This window comes from Thalassophryne amazonica, chromosome 6 (assembly GCF_902500255.1).
Source record: "Thalassophryne amazonica chromosome 6, fThaAma1.1, whole genome shotgun sequence".
Classification (NCBI taxonomy): domain Eukaryota; kingdom Metazoa; phylum Chordata; class Actinopteri; order Batrachoidiformes; family Batrachoididae; genus Thalassophryne; species Thalassophryne amazonica.
In genome coordinates this window covers 89,704,851-89,718,724 of record NC_047108.1, presented here as the reverse complement: position 1 = coordinate 89,718,724, position 13,874 = coordinate 89,704,851, and the positions used below count along the sequence as shown (strand labels likewise).

General features: G+C 43.7%; 1 non-coding gene across 1 annotated transcript; it reads left to right on the top strand.

The window, feature by feature from the left end:
* The first annotated feature begins 545 nt into the window (after positions 1-545).
* Positions 546-738, top strand: LOC117513149. The gene has a single exon (XR_004561468.1). It is a non-coding gene; the product is annotated as a U2 spliceosomal RNA (small nuclear RNA).
* Positions 739-13,874: the final 13,136 nt, after the last annotated feature.

Genomic DNA, 13,874 nt, shown 5'->3' with positions numbered 1-13,874 from the left:
TCTTTCTCTTTTTGCTCTGTATGCACCACTCTGCATTTAATCATTAGTGATTGATCTCTGCTCCCCTCCACAGCATGTCTTTTTCCTTGTTCTCTCCCTCAGCCCCAACCAGTCCCAGCAGAAGACTGCCCCTCCCTGAGCCTGGTTCTGCTGGAGGTTTCTTCCTGTTAAAATGGAGTTTTTCCTTCCCACTGTCGCCAAGTGCTTGCTCATAGGGGGTCGTTTTGACCGTTGGGGTTTTACATAATTATTGTATGGCCTTGCCTTACAATATAAAGCGCCTTGGGGCAACTGTTTGTTGTGATTTGGCGCTATATAAATAAAATTGATTTGATTTGATTTGATTTGAAATGGCAGATTTGGAATCAGCACACACAAATTGACAAAGTAAGACCATTTGCCAACTTTTTCCTCACATTTGTCTGTATTTCTGTAAATAAAGCCCTTTCCTCATTTTGGCACCAGTCTGACATCATGCGGCTACACAACAACAAAGAATTTCCTGGAGCCAAAAAGTATCCCAGGATTAGAAATACTTTGGTGTTATGGCTTTGTGGTGTTTTGGTTAAGATCAAGTGAAGTATTTGGTATGATTAGTTTAATATCTGATGCATCTTTGACGTAGAAAAAAATGTAAAATTGATTTATGGAGCTAGAAGCCACAAACAAAATGCATTTCCTGTACTAAATGGATCAACCTGTTATTATAGCCCTGATGTATGAATGGCAGCACACATTTGAAAGTGCTCCATAAAAAATTTCTACAAACGTTCGTAGAAGTCAACACTACAGTCTGTGCTCTAGCAGAGGTTGGACAAAGTCACCATCAAGTCACTCTCAAGTCGTCGTAAAGCAACAGCACATTTAAAGTTTGTTGCCCAACTTTGAGACAAGTTTGTGAAATAATGGGAGAATATAGTCTGGTCAGATGAGACCAAAATTGAACTCTTTGGATGCCATAATAATACACACTATAAATGGCACTGCACACCAGCCCCAAAAATACCATACCAACAGTGAAGTTTGGAGGTGGGAATATCATGGTGTGGGACTGTTTTTCAGCATACAACACTGACAAACTTCATAACTGAACGAAGGATTCACGGAAAAATGTACCGAGACATTCTTGATTAAAAAAAAAAAAATCTGCTGCCATCTACCAAGATGGCAAAGATGAAACGAGGGTGGACATTTCAGCAAGACAATGATCCCAAACACACAACCAAGCAAACTCTCAACTGGTTTCAGAGAATGAAACTAAATCTGCTAGAAACGCCCAGCCAATCATGTTAACAGGCAGGACACAGCAGGTTAGGTTGGGGAGCATCACATCCAGCAGACGTACAATCAGCACTGCTTCCCCTCAGGGGTGTGTGCTCTTCCCACTGCTCTTCTGTCTCTACACAAATGACTGCACCTCAGTAAACCCCTCTGTTGAACTCCTGAAGTTTGTGAAGGACACCACCATCACTGGACTCATCCAGGATGGCGATGAGGTTGTATAGACAGGAGGTGGAACAGTTGGTCCTCTGGTGTGGTCAGAACAACCTGTAGCTGAACCCGCTCAAGACTGTGGAGATGATAGTAGACTTCAGGAGGTTCACTGCCTGAAGCAACAATGGTGCGGTGAAAGTACCTGATGATCCACCATCCAGGTGGATGAAGTATCTTAGCAAAGGAGAAGTGCTCACCATTACAAATTTGTTAGTAAAACTCAAGGGAAAAGATATCCTAAGATATCTTCTTTTTTTTAGGAAAAGTTGCTTTGAAAAGTTGCTGAAAGGATGTAAAAACATTATCATGTGAAGAAAAAAAACTAGTAGCACCAACATTTCACTCCCTTTATTAAACAGTGACTGCTCAGAAAGGAGAGACAATAAATCATTATCAGCTAGTGGGACACAGGTAGAAAATGATTGTACAATAAAATATTACTTAAACTGACTCTAGATACAAAGAGAGCTTTTATCAATATTGTTGTTAGCATAGGGAGGAGTGGAAGAATGAATAAGTGTGTAGTCGCACCTTCAATGATGAAGGTTTTGAAATGGACTTGCACAACCAGCCAGGTCAGGAGAAAATCAAAAATTTCATATTGAAGCCAGTATTTAAGAATCCATGCATTGGTAGGCCAGTAACAACTCTTAAAGATAAATGTGGCTAAAAAAAAAAAAAGGTATGCATTGGAACACATCAAAGAACCGTGGCACAATATTCATTTTAATACAACTGAACATTAGTTTCTTGTAGAAAAGTAGGTGGGGAGGGGTCCATAGAAAATGCAGAGTATTTAACAGATCACAGTTGCTCCATGATCCATATGGACCACCCCCGATGTTCAATATACATCTGAACTGTTGATTAATTGTAAAGTTTAACAAAATAGTGTAATTTTGTGTCATGTGACTTGCTGCCACCACCATGCTTCACTGTAGGGATGGTCTTGGCTATAGGTGATAAGCAGGGCCTGGTTTCCTCCAAACATGGTGCCTGGCATTTACACCAAATAGTTTAATCTTTGTCTCATCAGACCAGAGAATTTTGCTTCTTATGGTCTGAGAGTCCTTTGGGTGCCTTTGGCAAACTCCAGGTGGGCTGTCATGTGCCTTTTACTAAGGAGTGGCTTCCATCTGGCCACTCTGCTATATCGGCCTGGTTGGTGGATTGCTGCAGAGATGGTTGTCCTTCTGGAAGGTTCTCTTCTCTCCAAAGAGGAATGCTGGAGCTCTGACAGAGTGACTATCCGGTTCTTTGTCACCTTCCTGACTAAGGCCCTTCTCCCCCAATTGCTCAGTTTAAACAGGCGGCCAGCTCTAGGAAGAGTCCTGGTGGATCCGAACTCCATTTGCAGATGATGGAGGTTACTGTACTCATTGGGACCTTCATAGCAGCAGAAATGTTTCTGTACCTTCCCCAGATTTGTGTCTTGAGAGAATCCTGTCTCAGAAGTCTGCAGACAATTACTTTGACTTCATGTTTGGTTTGTGCTCTGACATGCACTGTCAACTGTGGGACCTTATATGTAGACAGGTGTGCATCTTTTCCAAATCATGTCCAATCAACTGAATTTACCCCAGGTGGGTTCCAATTAAGCTGTAGAAACATCTCAAAGATGATCATTGTATATGTATATATACACATGCCTGTGTGTGTGTGTGTGTGTGTGTGTGTATCAATCAATCAATCAATCAATCAACATTTATTTATAAAGTGCTTTACAGCACCGACTGGTGTCCAAAGTGCTTAACATTAAAAACACAAATTTACAAAAATAAAACACATATAAAATAAAGTTTTTAAAGCAACACATAAGAAAGAACATAAAAATAACAGAACATGTCAGCTCCCCACTAAGTGTTAAAAGCCAGTTTAAATAAATAAGTCTTTAACTTAGATTTAAAAGTGCTAGGTCAGGAATAGTACGTAACTCAAAAGGTAGCTCATTCCCCAGTCTGGGGCCAGCTACCGCGAAAGCATGATCACCCCAGCGTTTATATCTTGACCTTGGAACATCTAAGTAAAGCTGGCCAGACACCCTTAATGTCCTATAGGTGCGCAAAATTAACATTTCAGACAAGTAGGGAGGTGCAAGGCCATAAATAGCTTTAAAAACAAACATTAAAATTTTAAAATCAATTCTAAAACGAACTGGAAGCCAGTGGAGTGAGTACAGGACGGGCGTAATATGCTCACGTCTAAAAGTGTTTGTCAAAAGATGAGCAGCAGCATTCTGCACCAACTGGAGACGTGCAAGAGACGACTGATTAATGCCCGAATAAAGTGCATTACAATAATCAAGTCTGGAGCTGATGAAAGCATGAATGGCTGTCTCAAGATCACGTCTACTGAGAAAGTGCTTTATTTTAGCCAAAAGGCGAAGTTGGAAAAAACTAGCTTTGACAACAGAATTTATCTGTTGATCGAACCTCAAACAGCTGTCAAATATCACTCTCAAATTCTTGACAACTGGTTTTACATAGTTAGCCAAAGCACCAAAATTTGGTGTTACCACATTTGGTATGCCAGTGCGCTCAAACACCATGATCTCAGTTTTACCATTATTCAGGTAAAGGAAGTTTTGGGCCAGCCACTGCTTACATCACGAATACAATTAAATAATGATGACAAAGCATCACTCCCATTAGTCCTCACAGGCAGATAGATTTGCAGATCATCTGCATAACAATGAAAGGACAGATTGTGCTGGGTTATAATTGACCCCAATGGCAGAATGTACAAAGAAAATAGAATCGGCCCAAGGACAGATCCCTGCGGCACTCCACAGCACAGAGGAGCAGTTGATGAGGAAAGGTCCCCAATCATGACAGAAAAGCTCCTTTCATCCAAATATGATCTAAACCACTTAAGTGCAGTACCATGAATGCCAATAAAATGTTACAACCGGGAAACAAGTACTGTGTGATCCACAGTATCAAAGGCTGCTGTGAGGTCCAACAGAACCGGCACAGCAGGATTCCCTGCATCCACCGACAAAGTGATGTCATTATGAACTTTTAAAAGTGCTGACTCAGTGCTGTGTCATGATCTAAACCCAGACTGGAATTTTTCAAGGATGAGATTGTCTTCTAAAAATGATTGTAACTGTAAAAAGACAACCTTTTCTAAAACCCTAGATAGAAATGGCAGATGAGACACAGGTCTAAAATTGGATAAAACTGATGAGTCCAGGTGAAGTGTATGTGTGTGTTGTGTGTCGCCCTGGTTTCTGCTCCTCTGCTCTCTCTCCCTCTCTCTCTCTCTCTCTCCTCTCTCTCTCTCCTCTCTCTCCTCTCTCTCTCTCTCTCCTCTTTCTCTCTCTCTCTCTCTCTCTCTCTTCCAGGTGGCATACCTTGTGGAGCTGATGAGCACACCTGTCTACAATCAACCTGCCTCTATAAAAACCCTGGTCCAACAGCTCATCGGCGCCAGCAACTCAGTGTTCACGACCTGGTACCTGGCCTCTCTATTTCTGAATAGAATCAACTGTTTGCGTTCCGTCGCAGTAATTCCTGGACTCTCTGTTTGTTATCTACTGGTTTTTGACACCTGTGCTATTTTTGGTTCTGAGCAGTTGTACACTGCCACCCTCATACAGTTTCTCCTTCTCTGTAGTGACACCACTCTCCGTCAGCTCCACTGGGGGCCACCTGGACCATGGACCACGCACAATTCCACACCTTGGAACTCCACCTGCACACCGGATCCACTTGGGCTGCGACCACCGGTTCCCACCGCAATGCGTGCCGAGTCTCCACTCAGCTAACCTCCAAGACTGTACTCACCATTCCCACTGCACTTGTTCTTGTACAATCCTTGTACAATAAATCTGGTTTTCTTTTTCCATTCAGCCTCCCTTCATTGGAGTCTAACCCAGGTGTTTGGGGATCAAATCCATAACAGTGTGTGTATGTGTGTGTGTGTATAGATATGTACAAGTAAGGTGTGTATTATAACATTATTATGTTTTTCCTTAATGCTGTGTTAATTGTATATTAGATTATGGGTAACGTACAATATGTGAATTTTCCAAAGACATGCAAGCAGTGTACTGTTTGTTGTTGTATTTATGGATTTCTTGAGACAGAAATGTCTGCAGAGCACTTAAAGTCCAAGACAAATTTCCCCTTGGGGACAATAAAGTGTGTTTGTGACGTATTTTATGTAGAATTTTGAGAAAAAAATAATTTCATCCATTTTGGAATAAGGCTCTAACATAAAAATGTGGAAAAACTGCAGCACTCTGAATACTTTCTGCATGCACTGTATACACAAATCTGTGCTTAAACCGTGCATACACACGTTTGACACATAAATCTGTGATTCGTCAATATGTTCACACCTAACTTTCTTTGTCCTCTAGAAAAAAATTTGAATTCTTCAGACCACACACAAATAAAAAAGGCCCAGTTGTCCAAGAAAATATAAGAACACACCCTTTTAATTAAGTATACACTCACTCACTCATCTTCAACCGCTTATCTGGGATCAGGTCACGGGGGCAACAGCTCTAGCAGGGGACCCCAGACTTCACTTTCCCGGGCCACATTGACTACCTCTGACTGGCAGATCCTGAGGCGTTCCCCATCCAATGTGGAGATATAATCTCTCCACCTAGTCCTGGGTCTTCCCCGGGGTCTCCTCCTGGATGGACATGCCTGGAACACCTCCCTAGGGATGCGCCCAGGGGGCATCCTTACCAGATGCCCAAACCACCTCAGCTGGCTCCTTTCAATGCGTAGAAGCAGCGGCTCTACTCCGAGCTCCCCACGGTTGACTGAGCTTCTCACCCTATCTCTAAGGGAGACACTAGCCACCCTCCTAAGGAAGCCCATTTTGGCCGATTGTACCAGCGATCTAGTTCTTTTGGTCATGACCCAACCCTCATTACCATAGGTGAGTGTAGGAATGAAGTTTCTGTGTAGGCTCTCAGTTGTCCAGGTGGTTTCCATAGTAGAGAAGCTTGAATCTTCGACTGGACTGGGTTGCTTGACGTGAGGACGTTTCGCTTCAAATCACAGAAGCTTCCTTAGCTAAAATTCTTGCTCTGGTAGTCTGACTTCTGTCTTGACTCTTGTAGAGAACAATAAACAGAAGCCACAAAAGCTGGAGTTTTAAACCTAACCAGACCCCTCCTACCGAGAGGCAGACTGCTATAGGTAGTCACCCTACCAGAGCAAGAATTTTAGCTGAGGAAGCTTCTGCGATTTGAAGCGAAACGTCCTCGCGTCAAGCAACCCAGTCGAGTCGAAGATTCAAGCTTCTCTACTATGTAGGAATGAAGATTGACCAGTAGATCGATTTTCGTCACAACAGTACAGTAGAGTGAATGCAATACCTCCCCTGCTGTGCCGATTCTCTGGCCAATCTCACACTCCATTGTCCCCCCACTCGTGAACAAGACCCCAAGGTACTTGAACTCATTCACTTGGGGCAAGACCGCATTCCCTTCCCAGAGTACGCCTTGATATCCTGTCCATGAATATCACAAACAGGATTTGTGACAAGGCACAGCCCTGGCAGAGGCCAACCCTCACCGAAAACAAGTCTGATTGACTGCTGAGAACCCAAACACAGCTTTCACTTTGTGAGTACAGAGATTGGATGGCCCTGAGAAGGGACCCCCTCACTCCATACTCCCGCAGCACCTCCCACAGTATCTCCTGGGGTACCCAATCATACGCCTTATCCAAGTCCACAAAACACATGTACACTGGATGGGCACACTCCCAGGCACCCTCCAGGATCCTTGTGACAATGAATAGCTGGCCGGTTGTTCCACGACCAGGATGGAACCCGCATTGTTCCTCTTCAATCAGAGGTTCGACTATCGGCCAAACCCTCCTTTCCAGCACCCTGGAGTAAAACTTTACCAGGGAGGCTGAGTAGGTGTGATGCCCCTGTAATTGGCACACATTCTCTGGTCCCCCCTTTTAAATATGGGGACCACCACCCCAGTTTGCCACTCCTTGGACACTGTCCCAGATCAGGTCTCAACTCATTGTGAAGAGATGTCTCATCCAAGACAGTCCCACCACACCCAGAGCCTTCAGCAAATCTGGACGGATTTCATCAACCCCTGGGCCTTTGACACTGTGAAGTTGTTTGACTACCTCAATGACTTCCACCAGGGAAACTGATGAAAATCCTCCATCAGCTTCCAGCTCTGCCCCTACTATAGAGGGTGCTCCAGTCTGATGCAGGAGTTCCTCAAAGTGTTCCTTCCTGCGCCGGATTACATCATCAGTTGAGGTCAAAAGTGCGTCATCTTCACTATAAACAGCTTAGATGGTTCCCCGTTTTCTCCTCTTGAGGTGTCTCACGGCCTGCCAGAAGCACCTTGGTGGCGACCAAAAGTCCTTCTCCATGGTTGCTTCAAACTCCTCCCACACCCACTGCTTAGCCTCCCCACAGGAGAGATTGCTACTCTTCGGGCCTATCGGTACCTTGCAACTGTCTCCGGAGTCCTCTGAGATAACATATCCCAGAAGGACTCCTTCAGTTGGATGGCTTCCCTGACCACCGGTGTCCGCCACAGTGTTCGAGGAGTGCTGCCCCTTGAGGCACCCAAGACCTTCAGGCCACAGCTCCCCGCTGCAGCTTCAGCAATGGAAGCTTTGAACATTGCCTATTCTGGTTCATGCCCCAACCTCCACAGGGATGCTGGAAAAGCTCTGCCGAAGTGTAAGTTGAAGATCTGTCAGACAGTGGGCTCCTCCAGATGTTTCAAGTTCACCCAGACTATCCGTTTGGGCTGACCAGGACTGTCCAAAGTCATACCCCACCCTTTGATCCAACTCACCACCAGATGGTGATGAGTTGAAAGCTCTCCTCGTCTCTTCACCCGAGTGTCCAGAACATGCAGCCTCAGATCAGATGATACAATTACAAAATTGATCATCAGTTTTGATCCTAGGATGCTCTGGTACCATGTACATTTATGAGCATCCTTATGTTCGAACATGGTGTTCGATATGGACAGTCCATGACTTGCACTGAAGTCCAATAACAAACGACCATTCGGGTTTAGATCGGGGAGGCCATTCCTCCCAATCACGCCTGTCCAGGTGTCTCTGTCATTGCCCACATGTGCATTAAAGTCTCCCAGCAGAACAATGGAGTCCCCCACTAGAGTCCCATACAGGACTCCCTTTAGGTACTCCAAGAAGGCTGAATACTCCAAACTGCCGTTCAGTGCATACGCAGAAACAACAGTCAGAGTTGCCCCCCACTACCCAAAGGCGACCGTCTCATCTAGGGAGAGGTAATGGTCTAGTGGTTAAGTGTTGGGCATCAGACCAGAAGATTCTTGGTTCAAATCCCACCCTGACCAGAAAATCACTAAGGGCCCTTGGGCAAAGTCCTTAATCCCCTAGCTGCTCCCGGTGTGTAGTGACTGCCTTGTATGGCAGCACCCTGACATTGGCACTTTTCCACTGATACAGATGGAAAAGCACTATATAAATTAGTATCCCCATACCCGCCAGGTGCCTCACACCCTGGGCAACTCCAGAGAAGAATAAGGTCCAACACCTATCAAGGAGAGTGGTTTCGGAGCTGAGGGTGTGCGTTGGAGGCAAGGCCCACCAGATCTAACTGGTATCGCTCCACCTCCCGCACAAGCGCCGGCTCCTTCCCCCACAGCGAGGTGACGTTTCACACCGCCAGAGCTAACCCATGCTGCCTGGGTCTGGTCTGCCGAGGCCTTTGACGTTCACTGCCACCCATGGGACAGCGCACCCAACACCAGCAGTTCCCCCTTCGGGTGGTGAGCCGATAAGGTGGAGATGGAAAGCCCACGTTGCCTTTTCAGGGGGGTGTGCCCGACTGGGCTCCGTGGCAAGCCCAGCCAGCAGGCACTCGCTGACGGGCCCTACATCCACGCCTGGCTCCAGACGGGGGCCCCGGGTTTCCCCCAGGTCGGGTCACATTTCCTCTGCCTTGTTCTGTCATGGTGTCTTGTGAACCTTCTTAGTCTGGCCTCATGCCTGAGACCAATTTGGCATGGGATACCCTACCAAGAGCACAAAGGCTCAAAGGTGATGGTTCCTCTCCAGGAACCATCACATATTTATATTATATAATTTATATTATAATAGCCCCAGTGGCCTCTGTGGGCATGCGTGCGTGCGGTGTGGGGCATATGGCTTTGATCATGGAGAAATTGGGGAGAGCTGGCATTTGTATGCCATTTAGTAAGCTCATGTATTTTGTCAATGCTGCCAACACCGAATGTTGATAGGACAAATATTTTGGAGAGAAACTATGAATATTAGCAAACAACACTGAACAATGGATGTTTGATAATTAAGTTCTGGACTCACATGCATTCCAGCAGGGCTGGTAAATTATCTTTATGTAAAAGTGTAAGTGCGGTGCGGCCTGCTTGCATGTGTGCATGATTGTATTCGTAATTTCAATGTAAGTACATAATATAATGGAAATACATTAACAATTCATGGATGACACAAGAAAGTGATTATTTCACTTATTTCATTGTGGCCCATTTAAAAATCAAATGATAAAATAAAAATAAATAACTAAATAATAAATAAATACATTTTATGGTTGTGATCAGCATGTTATACCTTCTTAAACGTTGTTAAATTTTTGTCCATACATGATTTTGCAGTTTAAGTGGAGAAAACAACATGACATCCATGAAATGAATGGTCATCATGACTGGTTGGCTTCAAAATTACTGGTCTACAGGTTGTAGCCACCTAGTGCTGCATTTATCGTTCATATTTTTTGTGTCAGTGCCGGCCCTCATGCAAGCACCTCAAGCTCTATTTCACAAAAGATTTTCATTGCACTCATGTTCCATTAAAGGCAAGTAATCTGTAAATAAACCTTACTTTTACTGGACTTACTCCTGCTCCCTCATTGAAAAAGGAGGAAGAAAAAACACAACTGGTCTTCAAAATCTCCCACTTTCCCTGCAATTTGCCTTTTTAAATTTAAGACAGACTAATTTTTTATTCATTCATTTTCTATATAATTCAGTTAATCACATCGGGAGCTACTGTATTATATGTAGAGATTGTCTGTGTTGGTGAAAAAGACAACAAGCGTCATTAAACAGACTAAAAAAATGACCAAAAATTGACTTATTCCCAGTATTTGATATTACATTTCTGTAGAAACAACCCGTGACCCAATCCTGGATAAGCAGTTGAAGATGATGATGATTTCTGTATACTGAAAAAAATTTGGAGTGATATTTACTTGAAAAAACCTAGGCAAGTTTTTCCACTCAGAAATTCCAAGTAAATTTTACAAGGAGAATTCTTAAGTAAATTTATTTGCATATATTAGTTTATCTAAAAGAATAACTCAAGTAACATTTACTAGCAGTTATCAATTGAATATTTTCATTGAATGTTACTTTGTCTTTATTCATATAAAGTAAAACTTTCAGCTGTTCCCCTTGTTTTCAATGCAGATCCAGTTTGGTGATTTGGCACAGATCCATGTTGATTTGGCACAAATTCTACACTGGATGCCCTTCCTGACAAACCTCCACATTACATGAAACATGGCGGGGTGGGGTTTGAACTGGGAACCATCTGCACTGAAACCAAGTGCACTAACCAGTTGTCCACCACCTCTGCACTGAGTTTTAAGTCCCTTTGGCTCCCCTTGTTTTCACTTGGAGTCGCCACAGCAGATCTTGGATCATTAGTTCATGAATGTGTTCAATATAAAATAAACATCGACAACACCCATCAAAGGGACGCCCACGTTCCACCTGGCAGAAGCAAATCCTGAAGATGTCTACTTTTGAGTATTGGGGATGGACAACTCCTCTGCCTGAGCGGTTGCCATTCAGGACCCAGCATGTGGCAAGCAGGAACCTTTGGTTCAAGTAATACGAATAATGACTGCTGCCACTTGAAGTGAGTTTCTGTGTCGGCACACAATCTTTTGTTAGACTTTTTCTTTCTGTCAACAGACACCTAAACATTTGAAGAGCTGAGATTTATGATTCTTTTCTGTTTGTGCCAGCTGACAATGTTCCAAGTCCTTTTGTTCCATCTATGCGAGTCAAGGGAGACAACGGATTACAATCACATTTGTGTGTTATATTCTAGTGACGTCCCTCGTGGCTGAAGTAGCTGGGTACCTCTTCTCACTTTATAGCTCATTCTATCTCTATCTAACAGTTTCATAACAGCAGTTCCTGCTAATATGTCTGTCAGATCATTTTAATATCAAATCAAATTTATTGAATTTATGTCGCGCCAACTCACAACAAAGCTGAATGAAGGTGCTTCACACAAGTAAGGTCTAACCTTGCCAACCCCTAGAGCAAGCACCCAGGCAACAGTGGTAATGAAAAACTCACTCTGATGATATTGAGGAAGAAACCTCAAGCAGACCAGAGTCAAAGGGGTGACCCTCTGTTTAGGCCATTCTACCAAAAAAGGTTTACAAAACAGAACACAGCACAACAACAATTGATGAGAGTCCATGCAGGCATCCAGCCACCATCCTTGGGTTCATCGAGCCACTCATTGGATCTGTTCACTTCTTTGATTTGTGCGTTGGACACACGAAGCAAAGAATCCAAAGTCTTCCTGCCAAAAGTCTTGTGTTGTGTTTGTGACCGACCGGCACTGCATCAGGAGTAATGGTCTTGTATTGAGGATTTAACTACCCTAAGAGAAGACATTAATAAATGGCCAGGCAGAAAATGCATTTTGCATTCAGTGGGGCATCAATGTAACATTCCAAAAGCCACAAATCATTCTACTGTAGGTAAAGACTCTGTAAAATCATTAGACAGGTGAAAGTAAGGCTTCCCACCCTTTCATTGCACTCTTTATTCTTCACCCCTTTTGTCCTATTCTTTATCTCATTACCATCACTGAAGCTGACCTCAGATCGGACCATCTAGCTGCCCCTCCACTCCCCTGCAGACAAACCTTTGACCCCCTGCTGAACTGCACAATCATCCACCACTGTCACAGAGTGACCTCCATTACCCTGAGGTCAGCCTGTACATGTTACCTACATGCTTAAGATCAGGAAGGTTGTGGTTGGGAAAAAGCGAGTAATCAAATCAAATCAAATCAATTTTATTTATATAGCGCCAAATCACAACAAACAGTTGCCCCAAGGCGCTTTATATTGTAAGGCAAAGCCATACAATAATTACGGAAAAACCCCAACGGTCAAAACGACCCCCTGTGAGCAAGCACTTGGCGACAGTGGGAAGGAAAAACTCCCTTTTAACAGGAAGAAACCTCCAGCAGAACCAGGCTCAGGGAAGGGCAGTCTTCTGCTAGGACTGGTTGGGGCTGAGGGAGAGAACCAGGAAAAAGACATGCTGTGGAGGGGAGCAGAGTAATGGAAAAAAAATGAAAGGTGTGTAGTTTTTTGAGCAGAGTGACCGGAGATACCACCCTTCAGACATCCCCACAGAGACATTCACTTTGTTTACAGCCAACACTGGCTGTTATTTACAGGGTGACAAGATGTAAAGCTTTTGAGTTTTTTTTCCCAGTGGTTATTACAGTTCATGAAGTCATCAGTGCACTCTGTTAACCACAGCCTTTAAGGTCATGCTCGAACCCATGCTCCATGCACAGCGCTTTTTCTGTATCCTTTCAACCCATGCACACAAGCGCAGATAGCACGATTAGAAATCTCCGCGGCAGCGACTTCAAAACCCTTTTGTCACCAGCACTGTGAGATACATATCGACAGAAGTACTCTGAGTTTTTTTTGTTTGTTTTTGTTTTGTTTTTTTTTACTTCTTCTGGGTTGAAGGTGAGGGTGTTTCCATATCTTGGCAAAGCTTGAGTGGAGTGCAGGAGAAGATTAATGATATAATAGCTGTGACCACATGGTTTAGTTATTTAAACTGGTAGCATCAGCTCAAATTGTTTCATGGTTTGCTGCAATGATACATTTTGGAGCGTGTCTGGACAGGCTGCAAGATGCTCATAGTGGAGAGAATTCACTCGCAACTCCCTGTGAACCTTTCAGCCAACAGACAGCACCGTGGAAGCTATGACACCATCATTAAAGTGCACGCGCTGCGTTTGAGCGTTTGTGCGCATTTCAGGACTTTCGCTCTTGTCAGTCAAAGGCAGTAAACATTTTATTTCCAGTTGGGGTTACCTGATTGCCTGTTGCGGAAATGTCATAAATATGCACAAGCTGTATTTCCAGTTTCATTTTCAAAGTGATTTTTTTTGTTTTTGTTTTTGTTCAGTTGATGTAAGACAGACAGATTTTTATTTATTTATTTTATCTTGGGGAGGGCTACAAGCCTAGTAATACACAGGTATCTCAACTAACCATTCAAATGGCTGTACAAGCAATAAATATGGTTAAAAAAAACAAACCTAAATATACATTACTCTTTT